At 44.4% G+C, this 14,574-nt stretch overlaps 1 pseudogene; it reads left to right on the top strand.

Moving 5' to 3' along the window:
* The first annotated feature begins 521 nt into the window (after positions 1-521).
* Positions 522-10,115, top strand: LOC102424859 (annotated as a pseudogene).
* Positions 10,116-14,574: the final 4,459 nt, after the last annotated feature.

The following is a 14,574-nucleotide window of genomic DNA, read 5'->3' as shown; positions in this document are numbered from 1 at the left end:
GATTATACAAATAATACACTTACATGCAGATACACACAAACATGCATACATACTACAATGCTTTCCCACATGTAATTAGCCCATAATGGCCTCTCCTGGCTAATCATCAAGGCAAATCTTTCCTCCTTTTCCTGCACCTTTCTGGGCTTCCTTTTATTACTACCTTTATATATAAATGATCAACTCGCTTTCTGTAATTTGTAGTCTACTCCCCCAATTTCCCCTACACTGTCTATTTACACCGTTGGCTACCACAGCTGCTAGGCATCCTCAAGCCCTCCACTTTCCTCTTACACTTGAACACAGACATTTCCAGTGGGCACCACCACATCACCTGTACTGTTTTATTAATTTTTTATTGCACGTAAGAGAAATCTCAGGCATGCAAACTAGAAGGGGGCAGTAGGAAGAAAGTATCATATGAAGAAAGTTTATTCTACTAGTCACAAGGAACGATTCTTTTGATATCAAATCATCCTCTGAATGCACTTATGGTACCAAAAGGAAGTGCACACGAGGAAATGGTCCAACAGCACCACTTACAGTAAGAGCTGTTAAGTGCAACCAAGCTGGTTTGTGTCAGCAAGGAAAAGCAAGCTGGGGACCTGGCTCATCAGAAAGACTGACCTCCCCCAGTCTCTGCAGAAAGATTATGCTGGTGACAGGAAGCTAGTGAAATTATTTTGTCATCACATGAAGGGAACACACGGATTCCAGCAACTCCTCGGCAGGAAATGTTAATATCAGGCTCTGCTACACGATAAGGAGTAACTCCTAATTGAGATAACTGATTTCATCAGAGGCTCCTGGTGCCTGGAAAGACAGACCAGGAAATCCTGCATTATACCTGGTGCATATACCTAAAGCATTTATTCCTTTGTAATCAAGGCTTTCCCTCCCCCTCCCCCAAATGAAATAAATCCAGACTCTGGAACTGCCTCTTCCAACTTCTAACTAACTTGCTTTTGGGGTTTCAGGTCAAAAAGAAATACAGCACAAAGACACTTTCTCCTTAGGGATTATACACAAATTCCGCCAGTCTGTTTCTTTTCCACATCAAGCAACAAAGCCATCAGACCTCCATTCTCCCTTTGGCTCCTTCTTGGTTAAGTAAGATCAATCTTAGACCTCTGTCTCCAGATGGCAGGTTAGAAGCGAGGGAGACTTGGCTAGGAAGGTCCTCTCCATGCCTCTGCATTCAAGCAAGCCAGAGTGGACAGACAGCACAAGCAATTATGGCTGCATTACAATTCCACAAACCTCACAGTTAAGAATGGGAAGTGTGTGTTTGTCCATTCCTATATGTGTGTTGGTGACAAAGAGTTAAATTATACTTTTCATTGGCTACATTATTTAAATTCATCAAACACTGACTCTACCTTCACTATGGCTGGGTCGACCTAATTCAGGACATATTCTCAACAGCCTTAACCTCCTCAAATCAAAGAAAAGAATCAGATTATTATTAAGTTCAAAGTCTTGTTTTATTTTATTTTTAACGTGCCTATTTCTCTGTAAACCTTGGTTCGGCAAAGATAAGAAAAAGCTAAAGGAGTTCATCACCACCAAACCAGTATTATATGAAATGCTGAAAGGTATCCTTTAAGAAGAGGAAGAAGAAGAAAAAGTTAAAGATACAAATTATGAACAACAAATACACAACTATCAACAAGTGAATCTAAAAATCAAATGAATAAATAATCTGATGAACAGTATGAACTGGTGATTATAATAGAATCAGGGACATAGAAAGGGAATGGACTGACTATTCTTGGGGGGGGGGGAAGAGGTGTGGGGGGTGCGGGAAGAGATTGGACAATAATCGTGCACCTATGGATGAGGACAGTGGGTGGGGAGTGAGGGTGGAGGGTGGGGTGGGAACTGGGTGGAGGGGAGTTATGGTGGGAAAAAAGAGGAACCAATTAATAATCTGAACAATAAAGATTTAATTTTTTAAAATCAAAAAAATAAAATAAAATGCAATTCTTACAATTCAGTGTCTAACTATACCTTTAATAAGGGCCCTCCCCCCAGTCTTCCCCATATACTCTCCATTAGATGACCTTCTCAACTTTAAAATCATAGGTATCAAAATGCTATGCCTAAAGAGAACTTAGTGACTGCCCAATTCTGTTATTTGATGGGGGAGAGCATTTAAGCCCAGAGGAGGGTAAGTCATTTGTTCCCAATGTCGTATAGAAATAAGAGGGAAAATGACCAGTTGGCAGTTCCCATTCATGTTCAAGGACAGAGGTCCAGGATCACAGGTATCACTGAATTGTGCTGTGTTCCTGCCTCATTATTTAGGAATTTTATTTTGAATCAGAGTTAGTGACTTCTTTTTTCACACTCATTGAGCTCTGTCCACATGGGCTGTCACAAGGCATCCTGGTAGCATAGGACATAAAGACCATTTAGCTAGTTCAAGAAATTAGCCCATGGGGAAAGGAGGAAACCAGCTCCTTTCCCCATGTCCAGTAAACATGCTCTATCCCGGAGAAGTTGCCAGAATTGGGACTTTCCTTCACCCTGATTTTGATGTGTGTATGAATGAATTACTGTGTTAAGACAGCTTTCCTGGCTGTTAGTGAACAAGACTTTTTTTTTATTTTTATAGTGAAATATTAAATGAAAAGTGCAGACATTTATTTCATGACCTCTTATCCTCTTATAATTTTCTTGTGGACATAATGAGTTTCTGTCTCTCCCCCCAGTGACCAAAAGAGTAACTAGTGCAAAGCAGGCACTCAATAAATATTTTTTGAATAATGACTTCTGCAACCCAGTTCATAAGTATTGCAGAATGCTTACCCCATAAATGATCTAACATATAGTCTCACTCAGCCAATCAAAATCAAGGGTTGCTTTTTTTCAGCTCTCATAGCTCTTTTTGCATCTGCCTTCTCAGCATTTCCAAAACTTGAGTCATCCTATCTTCATAATTTTGCTCTGTCATATACTTCTATTATTATTTATTTAAATGGGCTTACTCCTAAAAGCCAGCTTTATCACTGCTATCTATCAAAGGCCACAACACTTGCTCTAAGTAAAGTACTCCTAACAATAAATTCACAGCTATTAAATTTTTTAAATGTTTATCCACAGAAAGACAACCATGACCCCTCAGCTAATGCTCTTTCCCCTGCTCCCAGATCCTTGTTTCTCCAAGTATGGTTGGCAATCTAGAAGTATCAGTGTGCCCTGGAGGCTTTCAAAAATGCAGAAGCTCAGGCCCCACCCCATGCCTACTCATTCAGATTCTGCATTTTAACAAGATTCCAGGTGATTCAGGTGCACATTAAAGTTTGAGAAGCCCTGGTCTAGATCAGTGGTTCTCTAAAGAGAGCCTGCCCAGTCCTGTAATTTGATGGGTAAGGGAACTGAAGCCCAGAGGAGGGTAAGTCATTTGTTCTCAGTACATGAGAACCATCTGAGGAGACATAAGAAATACTGATGCCTAGGCTCTGCCTCCCAGGGATTCCAATGTGTCTGGCTGGGATTTGGCTTAGGTAATTTATCCTAATAAAAAGATGGCAGGTTACAAGTGAGGAAAGGCTGTACAGCCACATTAAAACACAGGGATCAATTCTAGATCAGTGATCCTAGAACTTTGCCACAGAACCACCTGGAGGGCTTGTTAAACCACAGATAGTCTGTCCCCACTCCCAGAGATTCTGGTTCAGGAGATCCCCATGGAGCCTGAGATTTTGCACTTCTAACAAGTTTCATGCTAATGCTGCTGTTGCCAGGACCACATTTAGAGAATCCCTGCTAGCTAGATGGACCATACAAGATCAACGCTCAACTCTTTCCAAGAACTTTTCTAGCCCCATATACAAGCTGTAGTTGAAGCAAGCATCTTAAGGGTAAAAAAGGTTTAACTATAAAATGTTAAGGTAGACAAAGCCCAGGTGTTTGTTGTTTTTTGGTTTTTTTTGGGGGGTGGGGGGTGGGGGAGTTGTCTCTCCTGTGTAGAATCTAAGGGGTGGGGAACTAGAATCCCTCTCTCCTCAGGAAAAGCCTCCGTACTTTTGAAATCCCTCCTGTTTGTGGATCGTAGCTACTGGGATATGGGTCACCCCGGGCCCCTACACCCCTACATCCCCTGCGCAAGAGGATATCTCTGCCTCGCCTTCCATCTCCATGCAATCTTTTATCCTTTGTTCTGTAGGCTCTGATCACCTGATTTTCAGGTCCCTTTTAGAGGGAATTGTCCCATATATAGTTGTATATTTGTTAAATCCACTGGAGGAGGTGAGTTAAGGTTCTTCCTATCCCACCATTGTTGCAGAAGACCCAAGAAAAACCAAGTGACACTTTAAAGAAATGGAGGGACACTGTTTAATTACGCCAGCGGACTCAGGGAATAGCTTCCAAATCTGAGTATCGAAACATGCAGGGGGCTTCTTTTGTCCCAAAAATATGGATTATGTTTCCAGTCCTTTTCTCGGGCCTTGCAAGAAGGCCCTCAGGTGTTGGGAGTCTCCAGGCCATATCTGATGGTTTGGCCTAGCGCCAGCGTTTATAACCCTCCTCTAGAGCAGTGCACTGTTCACAGTTTTATGGCCTCTGTAACAGGTTCTGCAAGACCAGTTTCTGGGAAGGAGGCAATGACTTAATTATAGGTTAGCTTGCTGGCATGGATTCCAATTGCTAGCCCCCAAAATATCAGGGTTACTTGATTTTAGAATTAGCCCTTTTTAGCCTTCTCACCATCATGAACCAAAAAAATTTTAAAAAAAAAAGTAAAGTATTTCATCTGTGCTCTCATACAATCATATTTCTCTCACCGTAAAAATGTTCCCAAATTGCTTGTTTTTGTTCTCATAAAATAACTTTTCCACCAGAACAAGGTCTAAACATAAGTTGTAAAAATATCCTGGGATACAGCCCTGGAAGAGCCCTGAGGGAGTCAGGCTCAGGTCCCACCCAGGTGGGCAGGGGGCAGTCATCAGCGTGTGAAGGGCGTCCCCTGAAGTTATAAAGCAGGTGGTGCCCTGATTCTGACATTTGGCTGAAACCACAGCTTCTTTTTTTCCCCTCAGGAAGCCACCACCCAAAACTGCTCTGAGGAATTCCCTGAAACCCATGTTACCATGAGGACCACATGTTTGCCTGCAAGTTCTTTGCCTTTGCATCAGATTGATTGTATGGCAACAAAGAAAACACAAACTAAAAGATTTCTCCTTTTAAAAATCATATTCAACTCATAGCACATTATCATTATCAGCCTGTGCATAGCCCCTCTCTTATTATATTTTTACTAGAGGCCTGATGCATGAAATTCGTGCAAGGGCCTTGGCCCCAGCCCCCCGCCCACCACTGCCACAGCCGGGGGTCTCTGCCACCTCTGCCGAGGTGCACCTTTGTCTGGAAGGAAGGACGTCCAGTCTAATTAGCATATTACGCTTTTATTATTATAGATTTTTTCTCTCTTATCTCTGATACTAACACTGATGCCCCCCTACCTCTTAGGCAATTTCTCAAGTAAATATACACATATCTCTACAGGAATAGGCTGGGATGTTTGGTGTGTGTATGTGGCTTTAGATTACATAATGGCATCATAAATCCTTATTTTTCTCATTGTTGCGCTCAACATTATGTTTTTAAGACCTATCCATGTTGTATTTCGTTCACCTAAGATGCAACCACTACATTCTGATTATTGAGAAGTCGTCTTACACATCTATTTCTCACGCTGAAATCAGCATGCTTTTGAGTCAGAGTATTTCAAACTAAGCAAAACTGTTTGCTGGGGTTAATCTGACACCAGATGCATTTATCCCTCTTTTAGGACTATAACTAATTCCTTTCCGTTCCATGTGGCTGTGCTGGCTAGCTGGCATCGTAGGTGTCTTCTTGAAAAAGAAAAAGATTTTGCCCTTTGGTTTCCCGGAAATTCCCCACACACATACTGTGTGTGTGTGTGTGTGTGTGTGTGTGTGTGTGTGTGTAGTGTGCCTTGTGGGCTTTTTTTTTTTTCTTTTTCATGAAGTTCACACCAAAAGGCACAGATGTATTCCTCCAAGAGAAAAGGCATAGATGGATTCATCTATGACTTATCCTTGCTTAAACAAGATCATTCCCACGTATGGAAAATTATTTTTTTCAAAATAAGAAAAATTACCTCAATCTTGGACTACAGGTTTCAGATCAAAATGAAAAAAGAAAAAGTCAAATTGCTTATCAGAAAGTGTCCTATTTTAGTCTTTCTTACTCCTTTTGCAGATGTAAGTAATAAATCCAAAACCAAATTCCCTCTCCCAAGAGGTGAACTCCCACCATCACCCGTGAGGAGGAAACTGGCTCATATAATAACACAATTAAAATGTATAATTTCCACATGTACATGAGCAATAAAAAGAATGCCTCTTTGGGCCTGTTTCCAGTCCAATCTTTCAAAATATGTGAAACCATATATATTAATCAAATGTACCCCATAAAGTGACATAAGATACCAAGATTTAAAATGTAATCCTTTCTAGGCTGCAAGATTCTGGGATAGGCCCTTCAAAAATGTGTAGTAATACAACGTTAAAAATAACCACTGTCCATTATGTGTTATAATGTGCCAGGCATTATACTAAGCACTAGTCATGTGTTTTTCCATTTAATCCTCACAAGCCTATAACACATTCCTGATCCCTGTTTTAAAGATGAAAGATCTAAGACTCAGAGATGAAATAAAAGGGAAAATTTAATCCCATCATGCATGATTAGCTCATTCCCTTAAGCCAAAAAATACTCTCCTATCTCCCTTCTCCTAAAGACACTCTTTAACTTGTTTCTCCCTCAAGAGCCCATCCTCCTGACTTCAGCCAACATCTGGAATTCCCTGCCTGTGCTGACCTCCTCCGTCTGCTCTCCTCCCTTCTCCCCTCAACTCCTTACAGTCTGGGTGCCTCTCACAGCAGTGACGCACACAGCCATGTCCTTGGTCCATAACCAAATCAAACTTTGAATAGACTTGAACCCTTGGCTGCCACTCCTCCTTTAAATCCTCTCCGGCCTTGACTTCTCTGGCACCAGATGCTTCCAATCTCTTTGGTCTCTTTTCGTGTGTCCCTGCCAGTTCCTCTTCCTTTGCTGCCCTGACACATCCAGGCACAGCACAGCTCCTGCCAGCACAGCTCCTGCCTCAGACTCTTTCCTCAGTTCCAGCTGGGGCCTGAGCCCCGTACTGCCCCAGACCCGGGCTGACTGTGTTCCCTTCCACCCGTGGACCCTCCGCTCCTGCCACCAGGGGTTATCACAGGTGCCTGACTATGCTGCAGACTCTGCCTGCTGCATGATTGATTTCCCAATGTTGCCCATTGACTGCTGTGTGAACCTGGGCCTCAGTTTCCTCCTGTGTAAAACAAGGAGCAGGAATTCCATTATCTCTACCATCCTTTCCAGTCTGCCATTCTTGCATTGGTAGTGTTCCTCTCCACAAACAGAACTCAAAACTCTTCCACCCGGCCTCAGGACCTCCACCCGATGCCCTCAGGCTTCCCTCTCTGCCCCCTCACCCCAGGAAATACTCTAGTCCCCTCGGCCTTTCCCTGAAACAGACCTGGAGGTGCTTCTGTGCCAGGGATGCCCCTCCCTCATCTCCAGCATCTGCCTTCCAAAGTCCTGAGACCCATCCCGAAATCTTCAATCTGCCACGCAGCTGGCTGTTAAAACCACTCCCCGCCCACTGCCCCCAGGGCTCCATCCCAGCACCTGGGACAGCCTGCGGCCTGCGTGGTGGCAGGGGCGCTGAGTGTGCACGTGCCGGGCACCCACCTGGGGAACGCTGCCGGCAGAGCAGTCTCCAGACCTGCGGCCAGGCAGCCTAGGTCTGGATTGTGTAGATCAAGCATGTCAAACTCGTGGCCGCATGTGGCCCACAAGGAATATTTTTGCGGCCCAGCCAATATAACAGTATGCAAGAAACGTTTAATAAAATTTTTGTAACTTAATTTTTATAATATCCTGTTACACATAATTATTAATCACGAACTACACCGTTTGCTGATGACTGATTACTATAATCGTGTTGCATTCACCTCCCTTACGCGCCTTACGCGTAGGCGCACCATTTTTCCCCACTAATACCAGCAGCGAATATTCTAGAGCCGATGGCCACGCCATTAGTCTTGTTGTTCTGACTTGTTTGGTGTGCGCAACAGGAAATATTTCGCTTTCGGAGAATAAGAAAAATAGATTTATTTGCGTTATGCTTATTAATTTTGTGCAGTTATTCAGTGTCTGGTAAGTTACTGTTCAAGAAAAAAATATCGATTTTTATTATAATGTTCTATTATTTTATGTGAACGAGGACTCATTTATTCCGGCCCTTTGTATCCAGCATGTGCCTATCGAAATAAACCTACGTTCCTATGAAAGTGGAAGCTCCTGCCTGTTTTTCTGCGGCCCCACGAACTTACACCCTGTTTACGTGGCCCGCGTGAGCCTGTGGGTTTGACGCGCTTGGTGAACGGCGGTCCCCCCTGTACCTGCGGGGGGTGCGACCCTAGGCCCCAGCGGGAGCCCGAAACCAGGGGGTCCCAACCCTGGGTGTGCTGTTCTCCCTGCACATACGTGCCTGTGATAAAGTTCACTTTCTAAATGAGGCACCATGAGATATTAACAACAACCAATACTAAAACATACTGTGCGTGAGCCCCCTCCCTCACCTCACCACCCTGCACTCACCCTTCTTGTGAGGCTGTGAGACACACAATGTCCACGTGGTGAGGTGAAGGGAGGTGAATGACGTAGGCGTGTGAGGTAGCATTAGGCTGCCATTAACCTTCCGACTCTAGGAACAAGCACTTTATGGCTTCTCTCTGTGGACACAGGCTGGCGGTGCGGCGCCTGGCTGCCCGGCAACCAAGATGGCGGCTGCCAAGGGACCGGCGGGAGCGTGGGAGCTGACTGCGTGGGACCCAGGAGGGTTCTCGGACCAGGCGGTGCCGAGCGGACATCGCGAGATTTCCTCCCCGAGATTTCCTCCCGCTACTCAAAACGGTGCCAATTTAAAACTTCTGACTTGTTACCCGAGCAGCTGCCGCCGAGTCCGCATCCAACGCAGCGCGCCACCGACGCCCGCCCGCCATGCACTGCCGGTCCCTTGCGGTTCCAAGGCCAATATGGCAACCTCAAGGACCAGCTGATGGTGACTCTTCTGAAGGAAAAACAGAGCCCCCAGAATACAATGACAGTCATTGGGGTGGGTGCTGTTGGCATGGCTTGTGCCATCGGTATCTTAAGGAAGGACTTGGCAGATGAACTTGCTCTTGTTGGTGTCATAGAAGACAAAGTAAAGGGAGAGATGATGGATGTCCAACACGGCAGCCTTTTCCTTAGAACACCAAAAATTGTCTCTGGCAAAGACTGTAGTGTGACTGCGAACGCCAAGCTGGTTGATACCCCAGCTGGGCACATCAACAGGAAGGAGAAAGCCGCCTTAATGTGGTCCAGGGTAACATGAACGTCTTTAAATGCATCATTCCTAAAGTTGTGTAATACAGTCCCAACTGCAAATGGCTTGTTTCCAATCCAGTGGCTGTCTTGACCTGTGGCTTGGAAGTTAAGCGGCTTTCCAAAAAAAAAACCATGTTATTGGAAGTGGTTGCCATCTGGATTCAGCGGGCTTCCCTTACCTAATGGGGGAGAGGCTGGGAGTTCAACCATTGAGCTGTCATGGGTGGGTCCTTGGGAGCATGGAGACTGTAATGTGCCTGTGTGGAGTGGAGTGAATGGTGCTGGTGTCTCCCTAAAGAATCTGCACCCTGATTTAGGCACCGATGCAGATCAGGAACAGTAGAAACAAGTTCCACAAACAGGTGGGTGACAGTGCTTATGAGGTGATCAAACTGGAAGGCTACACATCCTGGGCCACTGGCCTATCTGTGGCAGATTTCGCAGAAAGTATGATGAAGAATCTTAGGCGGGTGCATCCAATTTCCACCATGATTAAGGGTCTTTATGGAATAAAAGATGTCTTCCTTAGTGTTCCTTGCGTCTTGGGACAGAATGGAATCCCAGATGTTGTGAAGTACCTACTATGGACCAGACATTTATCTAGGCTCTGGAAGCATGTTAATGAGCAGATTTTTGCTCTCATGGATCTTACAATCTAGAAAGGAAGATAAACAAATGAATGTGTAATACAGCAGATGGTGATGAATGCTGTGAAGGGTGAAGCAGGATAAGTGGGCAGGAAGATGTGTTACTCTGTACCAGGTAAGGCCTCTCTCATATTTGACAGAGACATGAAGAAAGTGTGCAGTGAAGATGAAAAACCCCCAGGCTTTATTTTAAGTGACCTATTGGATGGAGTATAACAACTTACTCATTTAAATATTTGAAATTTCTTTCAAATCACTGGGGTCTCAGCATAGTTTCTCAGCTAAATCACTTTCTGGAAAGTAGCTAATCATCTGAAAGCAACCAAGATGTCCTTCAGTAGGTGAATGGAAAAATAAACTGTGGTACATCAAGATAATAGAACATTACTCAGGACTAAAATAAAATGAGCTATGAAGCCATGAAAGACATGGAAGGAACCTTAAGAGCATATTACTAAGTGAAAGAAGCCAATCTAAAAAGGCCACATATCATATGACTAACTCTATGGCATTCTGGAAAAGGCGAAACTATGGAGGCAGAAAAACGGTTAGTGGTTGCCAGAGGCTTTGGGGAGAGAGCAATGAACAGGCAGAGCACAGAGGATTTTTAGGGCAGTGAAACCACGCTGGATGATACTTTAATGCTATACACATTATTATACATTCATAAAAGCCATAGAATGTACAACACCAAGAGCGAACCATAATGTAAACCATGGACTTGGGGTGATGATGTGTCAGTGTAGGTTCATCAACTGTAACAAATATGCCCCTCTGGTGGGTGATTGAGGATGGGGAGGTTATGCATGAATAGGGGTAGAAGGTCTATGGGAAATCTCTGTACTTTATGCTCAATTTTGCCATGACCATAAAAGGATATTTAAAAAAAGGAATCAGCAATATAATGCAAAAGGCTTTAGGCCAAAGTTATGAAGACAGAGATTGCAGGAAGCAGCAGGATGCACAGGGCACAGCTGCCTCAGATGACAGCATATTCATGCTGAGGCCAAAGGAAGAGGTGGGACTGTGGTTAAAGAAGCAGGTAAGCTAAGGCTCCAAAAAGGAGATGAAACAAAAGCAAACATAAAACCTAGAAGAAGCAGAGGCCAGTGTGGCAGCCAGACATGAAGTTGCAGAGTAAGGAAGTTAGTGAATGACTCTAGGGACGGCACGTGCAGCCACAGCTACCCTTGACTTGCAGTCTGAGTTTTCCTCCTAGAAGGCTTGTCGTGGATAGTAGCATAGCTAGTTGATGATACCCCATGAAGTTTATTTTTCATTGCTATGTGTGGTGGTTGCCTTTCGAACATGGGCATGTGATTTGATCTGGCCAATACAATGTAAATGGAAGTAATGTGCACACTTCCAATGGAAGTTTTAGAAGCTATTATACACTTCACCATGGCTGAGTGGCTGGCTCAAAATAAAATATTTTTGTGTTAAATTGAAGATTTTGAGGTTGTTTATTATTGCAGCATAACTAGTACCTATTGATTAATATGCTTAGCTTGAAATTTAAATGAAGCTCTTCTAGTTCAGGGTTTCTCAACCTCAGTACAATTGACATTTGGGCTTGGATTACACTGTGTCGTGGGGTATTCTGTGTATTGCAGGATTTTGAGCAGCATCCCTGGCCTCTACCCACAGCACACCAGTAGCACCCGTCCCCAGTTGTGACAATCAGAAATGCCTCCGGACACTATAATTCCATATATGTGAGGTGCCTAGAGTGATCAAATTCATAGATACAGAAAGTAGAATGGAGGTTGCTAGGGTCTAGGGGGGAGGAAGGAATGGAAGTTATTGTTTAATGGGCACAGTTTCTGTTTTACAAGATGGAAAGAGTTCTGTGAGTAGGTGATGGTGATGGGAGCACAACAGTGTGAATGCACTTAATGCCACTGAACTGTGCACTTAAAAATGGTCAAAATGATAAATTTCATGTTATGTGTATTTGCCACCACAATTTTTTAAAATAGAGGGGGAAAAAGTCTCCAGACAGTTCCCAAATTTCCCCTGCGGCCGGGGGGTAGGGGAGCAAAATAGCCCCTAGTTGAGAATCACTGTTTAGGCTATAGCAGCAGCTCATTGAAATGTATATATAAAAATGTGGGGCGAGGGCTCAGCTCTGTTTTATACTACTAAGAGTTAGAATTTCAACTCTTCTAAAATTGTTTTTATCTACTCTGATTTCAGGCCAGCATCTTCAAAACAATTAAACAATTTAATCCAGAAAAGATTCCTCACCATGGACCCAAAACTGATTTGATAGGAATACGCCTGTGAAAACTCTTATCTACACTAATAAAAGAGAAAGATGCAAATTGACCATACCTTCATGATGCCCATCAGCCAATCAGGAGTGAGTATGCAAAGTTACCCAACAAAGCTGGCGGATTAATTTGCATACGTAGGCACCGAGCGGCCGGGGCAGGGCAGGATGCTTGTGTCATTGCCATGGCGACGACGCAGGCTTTGCAAATTGCCCCAGTGCTCTGGGCCTCTGGGCAGCATGGGAAGGTGGAAAGGCAGCTCCGAGTTGGAGCAAAGGCGATGTCAGCAGCCAGGGGAAGGAAGGCCCATTCTTGCATGAATCTTCGTGCATCGAGCCTCTAGTACCATATAAAGCTTTCTCTCTCATTTGATAAAGAGAGAACACTAGGAATTCCACTGGAAATAATTATTCCTAAAACCTGGTTCCTCACACAGATCCTAAGGTTAAAGGGTGAAGCCAAATGGAAGAAAAATAATGGAGTGGCTTGAGGGACTACACAGCACGTTTGTGAGGCTGTCATTCGACAAGTGGTCATGGTTTCTCCTCTTGGGAAGTACTCCGCAAGCCTGAGGAATAAATTTAGGCCAACACGGGGGTCCAAATAGCAATGGGCTCTGCTCTCCATAAACTGAATTCCACATTGACTTGAAGCAGGAGGGGGCTTCTTACATTCACCTCCACCACCACCCTGCATTAGTTATCTCAGAGAATCCTTTCATATCTCTACATAGGGACTATATTCTTACCCCTCAGTCCCTTTCCATAATGACCCCTCCAGGTTGCCCCAGGTTAGGACCATTACATAGAGGGCAATGACAGTGTTGGGTGAAAACTTCATCTCCAAGTCAGGGGCTGGTGCTCTTGACAGCAGGGCTTCTCGCTCTGGCCCTCATGGACATTCTCCAGATTGACACTGAAACTTCTCCCCGCAAGCTCTGTAATAGGCATGAACAGATTACCCTCCCCTTCTTGGTTCCCAGGGCCAGGATCCTTAACTAATCCTCTACCCACAAAGAAGGGCTGGTTTCACAAGCTGCTGTCTCAGCTGCTCACTCCAACATCTGCTCTGGATTTGCTTACTGAACACCTCCAACATGCACGGAGCATTGTCACGCTTCATCCCGCTCAGTGAGCTGCCTCCCCCCCCAAACACTTCTGCATCTGCACACATCTGTTCCCCCTCCCATCCCTAGTTTGGCCCACTACTGATCCATCTACCTGTGCCCCAGCCTCTCGGATTTTGCACCATCAATTATATGCTTTCAGTCCAAATCTTTAACCTCTCCATCTCTGGGAGTCCTTCATTTATTCAACAGAGAAACTTGTTTAAGCCTTTCCCATCTTGGGAAAAAAATAGTCCTCCCTTTATCCCTTTCTGCAGCTTTTTAATTTTTTTAAAATATATTTTAATTGATTTCAGAGAGGAAGGGAGAGGTAGAGAGAGAGAGAGAAACATCAATGATGAGAGAGATCATTGATTGGCTCCCTCCTGCCCGCCCCCTACTGGGGATCAAGCCCACAACCTTGGGCATGTGCCCTCCCCAGCGACCTCCTGATTCATAGGTTAATGTTCACGCTGGTGACTCAGTGGCTGTCTCCAGCTTCTTAAAGGGAAGCCTACAATCTTCCTTGCTCCTTATTTACCTTTGTACTGGGTTGATCAGTGTCCCTCCCCCCCCCCCCCAAAAAAAAATGCATGTCCTTCTGGGAACCTTAGTATGTGATCTTCTTTGGAAATACAGTGTACACTATGCAATTAGTCTGGTGTCTTTAGGGAAGAGAAGAAACACAGTTTGCAGGGGAAACTGGACATGACAATAGAGGCCCAGGTTGGGGTGATGTGTCTATAAGCCTAGGTATGCCAAAGATTGCCAGCAGCACCAGAAGCTAAGAGAAAGGCATGGAACGGATCCGTCCCCAGAGCCTTCAGAGAGAACATGGCCCTTCCAACACCTCAACGTCAGACATTTGGCCTCCAGAACAGGAAGAGAACAAATTTCTGTTGTTTTAAGCTGCCAAGTTGAGATAGTTGGTTATGGCAGCCCCAGGAAACGAACACTCCTTAAGTCACCACAATTTTCCTTTTGTCTCCAAAATGTTTCCATATATGACCTGCTAGAGTCAAATCCAAATCCAGTCTTTGTTGTATTTGACCTTCGTAATCATTTATCCCTGTTGTTCCTCTTCTCCTTCTGC

This window comes from Myotis lucifugus, unplaced genomic scaffold (genome assembly GCF_000147115.1).
Source record: "Myotis lucifugus unplaced genomic scaffold, Myoluc2.0 scaffold_337, whole genome shotgun sequence".
In the NCBI taxonomy this organism is placed as follows: domain Eukaryota; kingdom Metazoa; phylum Chordata; class Mammalia; order Chiroptera; family Vespertilionidae; genus Myotis; species Myotis lucifugus.
This window is presented reverse-complemented; position numbering and strand designations above follow the sequence as displayed.